This window comes from Aquarana catesbeiana, linkage group LG01 (assembly GCF_042186555.1).
Source record: "Aquarana catesbeiana isolate 2022-GZ linkage group LG01, ASM4218655v1, whole genome shotgun sequence".
Classification (NCBI taxonomy): domain Eukaryota; kingdom Metazoa; phylum Chordata; class Amphibia; order Anura; family Ranidae; genus Aquarana; species Aquarana catesbeiana.
The window spans coordinates 274,390,922-274,402,215 of NC_133324.1; the positions used below are offsets into that span (position 1 = coordinate 274,390,922).

The 11,294-nt window shown below is 44.7% G+C and overlaps 1 protein-coding gene across 1 annotated transcript in view; it reads right to left on the reverse strand.

Moving 5' to 3' along the window:
- LOC141141086 (catechol O-methyltransferase-like) overlaps nucleotides 1–3,561 on the reverse strand; it is a 28,690-nt gene extending 25,129 nt beyond the window's left edge. The window contains exon 1 of the mRNA XM_073628797.1: nucleotides 3,450–3,561. The gene's annotated coding sequence lies outside the window, so the exon portion shown is untranslated. The remainder of the gene's footprint in view (nucleotides 1–3,449) is intronic.
- Nucleotides 3,562–11,294: the final 7,733 nt, after the last annotated feature.

Below are 11,294 nucleotides of genomic sequence, written 5' to 3' on the forward strand. Positions count from 1 at the left end.
CAGTGCATTATGGGGCGTTCCGTGGTGCTCGAATTTGCCGTGAATGCCCCATAATGTGAACGAGCAAACACAGCAAACGGGAGAACACACAATGTTCGAGTCCAACTTATGTTCGACCTGAACATTAAGCGCATCCCTAGCCTGCATTTACTACAGAAAGAAATTAAAAGAAATACTGTGGAAGAACAATGTTGGGACAACATGGCAACAATAGATTTACATTTTTCCACCATGTTTTTCTTCTCTTTGCCTTGTAAGTAAACCTACACTTTGTCCAAGTATGCACATGGTGGCTTCACAAACAGCACATTTTTAACTTTTCATCAAGTGGTGGAATAGAGCAGCAGAGAGGAAAGAAAAATGGCCAGTACTCACGCCCCTTCCTCCCAGGTGCCAATGCTGATGCCTGCTTAGCCTAGTATAAATTCTAATTCATGATTTGGAACTTGCATGAGGCTTTCACTCTTCACTCCCTTCAATTAAAATGGCAGGGAAAAGAAAAGCAGTACTGCAACTTGTGGGGCCGGCTTTAAAGGTGAACCTGTTGCTTTGCGGTGACTAAATTAATTTGTTATATGCATTAAACTGAATCAGCAAAACGCTGATTCAGTTTAATGCATATAATAAATTAATTCTTGTGAGACAATACCCCCAAAAGTAAGAAAAGAAAAATAGTTGACCACTTCTATATTAAACGTACTGACAAACGTATGTATATGGTAGCAATGCCCACGAATTCAACAGTTCTAGACCATAGTCCATTGTCTTTACACCCACTGACATCACCATGCCTTTTCATCACACTTCTTTCCTACTACATGACATCATTTCACGATACAAGCACTTTTTAATACCCCATTTACTAAATGCAGCCAAATCGGCAGACTTTCTCAGGTAAACATGATCGCTACCATGGAAGAGCTTATCCACATTAGTCAACATAACATGACCCTCTATCCTCATATCTAGACCAGGTGGCACCTTTAGCACCTGGCTAAACACCCCCTCTTTTTCTGTGGTGGCTAATGCAGGTGCAATATTCATCCCATGCAGCATATAGCCATGGATTGCAGGAAAGAAATTCACAGACAGTCTTGACCGAGAAATCCCTCCTGCTGAGCCATTGTGTTCTCCGGGCAGGGAAAGTTGTCCCCGCCAGGAGAAAACAGTGATTATTGCTAACGATAATCGCATGTACAATCCACCAGGCTGGTTGTACCCAAGTTGATGGATCAATCAACTTGGGTACATTAATCCTGCCCAGACATGGCTCGAATCTTGACCAGTTCCTGCATGAACGGCTGAAATTCAGTCTATGGCCAGCCTTAGATTGACACCTTCTGGAAGACCTTGAGATGGGGAAACCGCTTAAGCCTCATAAACATGATCGGACTTTGTACAAACTTTCCCGTGGATTTTTGTACTAAGGGTGTTGGCCGTAAACGAATTTAAGCATACACACGACAGGACTTTTTCGGCAACAAACACGAACGTAGTGACGTTTCAACGTTCTGACGACACTTCAAAAGAGGACGTTCATTTCTCCGGCACCACCCTTTGGTCAACTTCTGTATTGTTGTCTGATCTTTTGCATTGGTTCTGAGCATGCGTGTTTGTAGTATGTATGAAAGTCCAATGGTTTTGTGCACACACGACTGGACTTTGCTCACTTTTGTTGCCGGAACGTTTGTCCGTTCGCACAGCCAACAAAAGTCTGATGAAAACCGAAAAAGCATACACACGGTCGGATGTTGCCTTAAAACAGCTAATTTGCATGTTTGTTGTCAAAAGGTCCAATTGTGTGTACGGGCCTTTAGAATGAGCAACCTAAGCTTACGTTTCTCACCATAACAGAAACATTATTGCCAAATTCTGTGTACCTCTTTTATTTCCAAATTTTTCATTGAAGAATTTTAACAAGGTAAACAGAGTACGAACAAAGTTAGTCCCAAATTTGCAGATGCGTAGTTGAAATGTAAGTAATGGTCTGGTCCATGATGAAGTCCTGAGGAACTTTAACCCCCCTTCCCTTTCATATTTCTTTCCCGCCTTTTTTTAAGCCAAAACCTAATTGAACAAGCTGAAGTTAGAAACTAATGGGTCACTGTGCACAATTGCACCACATTCTGTGTGCACCAGGATTAGTAAATCTCCCCCATAACGTCTGCACACTATTGCTTTATAGTTTCTTTGTTCTACTTGAAAACTGTAAAATTTCAATAACAATGAATTGAAAACAAAAAATCAATGTCTGATTGTAAGAGAGGAAGTAGGTAGGTGAAATAACATGAAATGAAAGTAGATTTGAAGGGTAAACTTTAAAAAAAAATCTGCTAAAATAAGAATAAAGTAAGGAACAATTCTCCCCCATGTTGTGCAGTACATTCAAATCAATCAGACACAGTCCCTTCCATTGTCCATACTGACCTCATTAAAGCGGAGTTCCACCCAAAAGTGGAACTTCCGCTTTAAGCACTCCTCCCCCCTGACATGCCTTATTTGGCATGTCATTTTTTTGAGGGGGGGGATGTACCCTTTTTTTCGTGGGACTTCCTGTCCCACTTCCTGCTTCCTATCTTCGGCTGCCTAGGTGACTCCTCCTCTCACCCTAGGCGGCCCCTCCCTGCCAGCAATCTCCTGGGACCCAACTCAGGTCCCAGAAGATTGGCTGGCCAATAGGAGAGCACAGCGTGACTCACACATGCGCAGTGCGCGCCCGGCCATGAAGCCATAAGCTGTCATGGCCGGGTGCCCACAGTTACCATGACGGCACCGGGGAGAGGAGCTAGACTGCGGGCGGCCACATCGCTGGACCAGGGGGCAGGTAAGTTTTGGTTTATTAAAAGTCAGTAGCTATGCTTTTTGTAGCTGCTGACTTTTAATAAACTAAAAAATGGGTGGAACTCCACTTTAAGGTGCTTCACTTTCATTGTTTAAAATCAGACCTGGCTGTACTGCACAACATGGTGGATAAAAGTGAGGATACAGACACTGACTGGAAGAGGGGGCCCTATAACAAGATGGGTCACCGATGTATGTGAACTGTTGGAACTGCCAAGAGATTTGTATGTCAGTACTGCTGGAGACCATTTTCTATCCTGCAACATACAGTGTTGGAATCTGTAACTGTTATACAGCAGTCATAAATTGATAGAAATGCTACAATAAAATTTGAAATCATCGCTATAAAGGTGGCTAAGGTCCTCTGTGAGTGCATATATTCTCCACAGTCTATATGCTGTCTGGAATTTCCTGAAATGTAATCACACCTAAAGTTTCTATACATACATATATAAACTATAGAAATACACGATTAGACACACAGAGGTTCCAGGTCCAGGCACTGCAGAGCTGCGCTGTCCACGAGGAGTACACCCGGGATACAGGAGCACTGAGCTAGACACTCACAGCCTGCATGGAGCAGTTATACTGTATACGAGTTCTCTCACCTTGTATTATCTCTATGTACTCTCCTCTGTAGTCAGGAAGGACTGGTTGCCCTATTGCACCACAAGTGTGCTATTTATCTTTTCCACAAAGCAGCCTACACTACGCATGACTAAGGGGAATGGGTGTGTGTGTGTGTGTGTGTAGTCCAGAGTACAGTATTCTACCAGACAATGAGCAGGCTTGGACAGTGGTGGGAAAGCTCATTGTGAACTGTGTGCTCCAATCCATTCACAAATATTCCTCCTGACACTAGTAAACAAGCCACTATATTATCCTCAGACCTGTAATACAGGGAGAGGATTTGTGCTGGGGTATTGGGGGAGAAGAGGATTTGTACTAGAAGATAGATTTAGTGAGTAGGCAAGGATTTGTGCTAGGAGGGGGAATTTGGGGAGTGGAAAAGGATTTGTGCTGAGGGGGATTTGGAGGGAAAGAGTATTTGTACTAGAAGGGACATGGGGGGTGTTGTGCTGGCAGAGGAAGAGGATTTATGCTGGGGGGGGATTGTTCTAGAAGGGGGAGATGATATGTGCTGGGAGGGTGAATTGGGGGGACGGTTTGATGGGGAAGAGCATTTGCATTAGAAGGGAGATTTGGGGAGGTGGAGAGAATTTGTGCTGGGAGTGGAAGAGGCTTTATGGTGGAGGGGGAGTTTGGATGGAGAAGATGTGTGATAGAAGAGGGGAGAGGATTTGTGCTGGTAGGGGAGACTAGAGGGCAGGGGGGATTTGTACTAGGAGAGATTTGAGGGAGTGGAAGAGGATTTGTGCTAGGAGGGAGAATTTGTGGGGGTTCTGTTAGGGGGGATTTGTAGGGGAACAGGATTTATGCTGGGAAGTGGATTGGTATGGAGAAGACTTGTTCTGGGAAGAGAGATTTTGGAGGGTAGACGGGGGATGATTTCTGCCGCATGCTTTTCGTTTTGTGCTCTTGATCCCAGTTAAGCATTACACACACCTGTCCCCTGCTATCTCTGTGTTAAATACCCTTAAACCTGGAATTACTGCGTTACATACTCATGACTCTTCAATAGCAATGAGTCGAACACCCTACCCTCCCCCCGGTTCAGTTCGCATCCAGAACATGCGAACAGGCAAAAAATTTGGGACATGTATCAATGCAAAAAAAGTTTTAAAAATGTCTGGTTTTTTGGGGAGCAGTGATTTTAATACTGCTTAAAGTGAAACAATAAAAATGAAATATTCCTTTAAATATCGTGCCTGGGGGGTGTCCTTACTATGCCTGTAAAGTAGCGCATTTTTCCCGTGTTTAGAACAATACCACAGCAAAATTACACTTCTAAAGGAAAAAATGTCATTTAAAACTACTCGCGGCTATAATGTTGTTACTATTGTTGGGTCCCAGCAATATAGATGAAAATCATTGAAAAAAAAAAAACCGGCATGGGTTCCCCCCTCCCAGTCCATTACCAGGCCTTTTGGGTCTGGTATTGATACTAATTGGAACCCTTAATAAGGCCCCTTAATTGGGCCTTAGGTGTTGGTGGTACCAGAACACTGTAAGCCCTCACAGTTACTCTTGGTGGGCGCAGGAACGGGCCCTGCTGTGAAATACTATATAGAAAATTGTAATTACATGCCCCTGTTAAACAGGGGCAGAAAAATTCGGCCTTTGGTGGTGGTGGTGGTGCCACAACACTGTAAGCCCTCACAGTTACTCTTGTTGGGCGCAGGAGACTTTTCCAACAGAGCATCCCAGTAACCCAGTGGATGCTCTGTTGGAAAAGTCTCTAAGTCTACTCTTGCCCCTAGATATTCCTGCACCATGTAATGCCGACGCTGGCGATGGTTGCTTGAACTGATCAGAACTTGGCGCTGAGGACTGAAAAATTGTTTAAAGGCATCGGTCAGCTGGCCACCTTCTTCACCACTCTTCCTCTGACTGAACAAAGCCTCAGCAACACGTTGTCCAGCACCAGGAAATTGTAACCTCCCAGGGTTTGGAAATGCATTGCACAAACCTTTTTTCAAGGCCTCCTGAAGAGGTTTCATCCTCTGCAAAGGCAGGATGAGTTCTCCAACTTCACTCTTGTAACGTGGATCAAGAAGGGTTGCCAGCCAGTAATGATCCCTCTCCTTGATACCACGAATCCTAGGGTTCTTTCGCAGGCTTTGCAGAATCAGGGAGGCCATGCAGCCTAAGTTTGCAGAAGCATTTGATTCTGAGTCCTCTGGGTCACTAAGGATCACGTGATCAGTAACTACCTCCTCCCAGCCACATACAACTCCTTAGGTTTCTGGGGACTGAAAACCATCTCTTGAAGACTGCTGCTGAGTGTTATCCTCTACATGCATGCTGACACAATCCTCTTCCTCCTCCTCTTCTTCCTGTGGGTTTGGTGGGCCCACAGGAATGCTATCTGGATAAAGGGGGCCTTGAGAGGTAAGGAAGTCCCCCTCTTCCTCCCGCTGTTCTGCCCCAAGTGCCCTGTCCATTATTCCACGAAGCGTGTGCTTCAACAGGAAGACTAGAGGAACAGCGTCACTGATGCATGCATTGTCACTGCTCACCATCCTTGTGGCCTCCTCAAATGGTTACAGGACAGTGCATACATCCTTGATCAGTAGCCACTGACGTGAAAAGAAGCCAAGCTCCCCTGACCCTGTCCTGATGCCATACTCGCACAGGTACTCATTGATGGCCCTCTGCTGTGTGTGCAGCCGCTGCAGCATTGCCAACATTGAGTTCCACCTGGTGGACATGTCACAAATGAGGCAGTTTGTGGGCAGGTTGCAATCCCTTTGAATGTCAGCCAGCCAAGACTGGCATTGTATGGCCGACGGAAATGACCACAGACTTTTTTGGCCTGCCTCAGGAGATCCTGTAAGCCTGGGTACCTGCTCACGAGCCGCTGCACCACCAAATTTAGGACATGTGCCAAACATGGAACATGGGTTAAGTGTCCCTGTCGGAGGGTGGAGAGAAGGTGCAATTGTCGCATACAACCATTCCTGGCTGAAGCTGGCGTGGCATCAACCATCTCTGAGCCTGCCCCTGCAGAACTGACAGAATTTCTGCCCCATTGTGTCCCAAGGTGATGGACTGGCCAAGCATGTCTCCAGACCTAAACCCTATTGAGCATCTGTGGGGCTTTCATTTTGTCAGTGTTATCACCTGAAAAGATATAGTAAAATATTTTTAAAAATGTGAGGGGTGTACTCACTTCTGTGAGAAACTGAATATATATATATATATCAAAGCAGCCTTATACAGTGTGGGGCATGGACTTAGTCCCCCTGAGCCATGATGGTGCCTTTGGCCAATTATGGCTCTCTTAGCAGAGCGTGCTGTGATTGGCCAAAGCATGCAGGTCAGGTGCATGCTTTGGCCAATCATCATACAGCAATGCACTGCGATCTTGCAGTGCATTATGGGGCCTTCCACGGCACTCAAATTTGCAGCGAACGCCCCATAATGTTTGCTCTTTGGCGAACGGGCAAACACCCCATGTTCGAGTCGAACTTATGTTCGACCCGAACATCAAGCTCGTCCTTACTCCAACTATTTGCATTACACACCCCGGACTCCTGCACTCTGTATTATGTATTCCTAAACCCAACACTGATGTCAGCACTTTGTGTGTTACATACTCCTGATCATGCATTACACACCCCAGCACTCTGCCTTGCAAACTCCAGCACTATATACACTATAATTTACAATACATAGTTCTTATGAAAGTGTTCATCGTCTGTTTTTAGTGTGCTTAAAGCTTATATTATGGAACCATTTTTTTTAATAAGGATTTTGCTGAGGTTTATATATGTTTGTGGGATTCTTACATAGTTAATTAGTAGATGAGGTTGAAAAAAAAACACACAAGTCCTTCAAGCCCAACCTGTGTGTGATTATATGTCAGTATTACATTGTATATCCCTGTATGTTGCGGTCGTTCAGGTGCTTAGCTAATAGTTTCTTGAAACTACCGATGCTCCCCGCTAAGACCCACGCCTGTGGAAGGAAATTCCACATCCTTGCCGTTCTTACAGTAAAGAACCCTCTAAGTAGTTTAAGGTTAAACCTCTTTTCTTCTAATTTTAATGAGTGGCCACGTGTCTTGTTAAACTCCCTTCCGCAAAAAGTTTTATCCCTATTGTGGGGTCACCAGTACAGTCTTTATTAGCTTAGTTGCCCTTCTTTGTACTCGCTCCATTTCCAGTACATCCTTCCTGAGGACTGGTGCCCAAAACTGGGCAACATACTCTAGGTGTAGCTGCACCAGAGTCTTGTAGAGCGGGAGAATTATCGTTTTATCTCTGGAGTTGATCCCCTTTTTAATGCATGCCAATATTCTGTTTGCTTTGTTCTACATTAAACCTCATTTGCCATGTAGTTGCCCACCTCATTAATTTGTTCAGATCTTCTTGCAAGGTTTCCACATCCTGCAGAGAAATTATAGCCCTGCTTAGCTTAGTACCGTCCGCAAATACTGTGTTTGGGCTGTTTATCCCATCCTCCAGATCGTTTATGAATGATTTAAATAGGATTGACCCTGGGGGACCCCACTTTCCACATCAGACCATTTCGAGTACTCCCCATTTATCACCACCCTATGGTCCATGCCTACGGACCTTATTTTGTACAGTTTATGGGGAACTGTGTCAAATGCTTTTGCAAAATCCAGATACACCACGTCTACGGGCCTTCCTTTATCTAGATGGCAACTCACCTCCTCATAGAAGATTAATAGATTGGTTTGTCAAGGATGACTCTTCGTGAATCCATGCTAATTACTGCTAATGATACAATTCTCATTACTAAAATCTTGTATATAGTCCGTTATCATCCTCTCCAAGAGCTTGCATACTATAGATGTTAGGCGAACTGGTCTGTAATTCCCAGGGATGTATTTTGGGCCCTTTTTAAATATTGGTGCTACATTGGCTTTTCTCCAATCACCTGGTACTATTCCAGTCAGTAAAAATTAGGAACAGTGGTCTGGCAATTACTTGACTGAGTTCCCCAAGTACCCTCGGATGCAAGCCACCTGGTCCCGGTGATTTATTAATGTTAAGTTTCCCAAGTCTAATTTTAATTCTGTCCTCTGTTAACCATGGAGGTGCTTCCTGTGATATGACATAAGGATAAGCACTGCAGTTTCGGTTACTGAAGTCCCCCCTGATTCCCTCGTGAAGACGGAGAAGAATAAATTCAATACCTTCGCCATCTCACCATTCTTTGTAACCAGATGTCCTTCCTCATTCTTTATGGGGCCAATATGGTCTGTCTTCCCTTTCTTAGGCTCGATTCACACCTATGCATGTTGCTTTTGAGCGTTTTTGGAGGTTTTTTTTTCATGCTTGCCACGTTTTTGAGCAGCGTTTTTGCGGCGTTTTTGCCGCGATTTGCGTTTTGCGTGTTTTTTTTTTTTTGTTTTTTTTTTAGTTTTTTTTTTACAGTCTAAAAAAAAAAATTAAAAAAAAAAAAAAAAAAAAAAAAAAACGGCAAAAACGCATCAAAAACGCTGCAAAAACGCTGCAAAAACGGTGCACTTGCGTTTTTGATGTTTGTCCATTGAAATCCAGTAAATGCAAAACGCTGCTTTTTGCATGAAAAAAAGTCCCTGACCCTTTCCAAAAATGCAGAGAAACAAAAAGGCATTGATGTGAACATGTTCCATAGGAACCCATGTTAAAAAATTCCCATGCATTTCTGCAAAATGCATCAAAAAACGCGCTAGTGTGAATGGAGCCTTACTGTTTACATACTTAAAGAATTTCTTGGGATTTTTTTTGCTCTCCTCCGCTATGTGTCTTTCGTGTTCTATCTTAGCCGCCCTAATTGCACCCTTACATTTCTTGTTGCATTCTTTGTGACACAGCAATAAATATGTTTTGTTTATCTATGGCCCTACATCACTCCCACTGTGAACAGTTTGACGACACTCAATGTTCGCTGCAGCATGCACAGCACATTACATTACTGCTCCAGGTCTGCTACAATCCTAGCAATGCCCCCTGTACTGTTTCCTGTACCTCCCCTTCTCTTGCTCCTTACTGAGAGGAGTGACTGTAGTCCCACAGCTGTCAGAAGGAGCAGATATATGTTAGCTGCGGGAGGGAGGATTTTGCTCTCTCCTCCCTCCAATAGCAATCTACTGTGGGCAAAGAGCACACGCTGAGAACACACCTCAGTCTCAGTGGAGTGTCGATGGGGCATGAGGGCAGACTGACCTTCTTGTCTCCCCTTGTCATATCCCATGACCTGAGATGGGCAGGTGTCATGCTCAGGTGTGAACTGTGGGTACAGAGAGGGTGGGGGACAAGTCAGCCCCAAACCTCCCCTCTCTGCCTCAGAAATCCCTTCCCCTAGCCTCTTAGCTACCCCACTAACTTAGGGCTTGTTTATACTTGTGCTAGTTGTAGCCCTCTAAAGAGAAATCTGCAGTGGTTGCCTTTTTCAGAGGGCATTTGACAGGCACTGAGGAGCTGCTATGTCACCTCCTCGCCACCTGTTTTAACTCCTAAATGCAATTTCGCTGCACATGCCACAATTAGCCCCATCCCTCCTCCACGTAAGGGGGTGCAGTCTACCATCTGCCCTGGGCACTGGATGACCTTATCCCAGTACTGCATGTGGCCAAGCGGTAACATCATGAGGAATTCATCAGCCTGGTAATGAAGCAGACTTACTGAACTTTTTAGGCTCCTGCATTACGTATAATTAGCAACTAATGTGCGTGATAACAAGGACCATCACACAGTGGATTTAGACAGAATCTGTACTGCACACCCTCTGCAAATCCATATGTATGTATATGCATTATAAACTGCCTAGCTCATAACTGTCCCTGATTTTGAGGGACTGACCCTCATTTAGAACAAAGTCCCTTTGTCCTCATTTTTCCCTCATTTTGGTCTGATCTATATAGCTGGATAAAAAAATGCACTACTTATCAAATTATTTTACAGTGATAAACCTTTCATCAATTTCTAAATCGCTGCATTCGTAAATTTCAAAAGCCAATATAAAGGGGAGCGGAGCCGGCAAGAGAGCTGCATGGAAGCTTCCTAATTAATTCAGCTCTCCTGAACACTCAGTGCCCAGACAGATTTTCAGCACCTTACCGCTCCAGAAACACATCTGGAAGTTCCCTAGCCCATGGAGAAACTCCTGAGGATGACCAGAAAGAGAAAGGTTGAGAGACATCCACAGAAACTCACAGAATTTCAGCCCTGGTCAGCACAGAGCAGCTCCTGTCATGGTGGTGAACAGCCACATAGAGGACATTCTACTCCCCAGTGCAGCACAGCAGTTCAGTTGCAGCATCACACCAATTCTGCTGCACAGTGATATTGAGGGCTATTTTTTTTTTTTTTTTTTAATAAAATAAAAGAAGTTATACTTATCTGCTCTGCGCATTCATATTGTACAGAGTGACTCCTCTTTGGCAGTCCCCCACCAGTGCTCTCCACTCCTTCCTGAGGGTGCCCCTTCAGCAAGCCAGATGCTGAAGGGGCACTTGCACAGGCATGCGCCTGAGCTGGGCTGTGTGCATCCATGGACACACAAAGTGCAGCTCAGCCACGCCCCCCACTCCCTCCTCACAGGATTTGACTGACAGCAGCAGGGGCCTATGGCTCTCACTGCCCCCAGTGTCTCTAGTGAGATCAGAAAGAGGGTGCAGCAGATGTGACAGCGTTGGGTCGGTGGAGGAGTCAGGCAAGAGTTTAGGGAGAGGGGCACAACAATTAGCGGGACATTTTTTACCTTAAGGCAATGCATTTAGTGGTGCTCTAACTAGAATTGCCTCTTGCAGGCAAGTGTATCCACTACCTGGTTCCTATGATGATTTTCATATGGAAAAAAACAGTACAACAGTG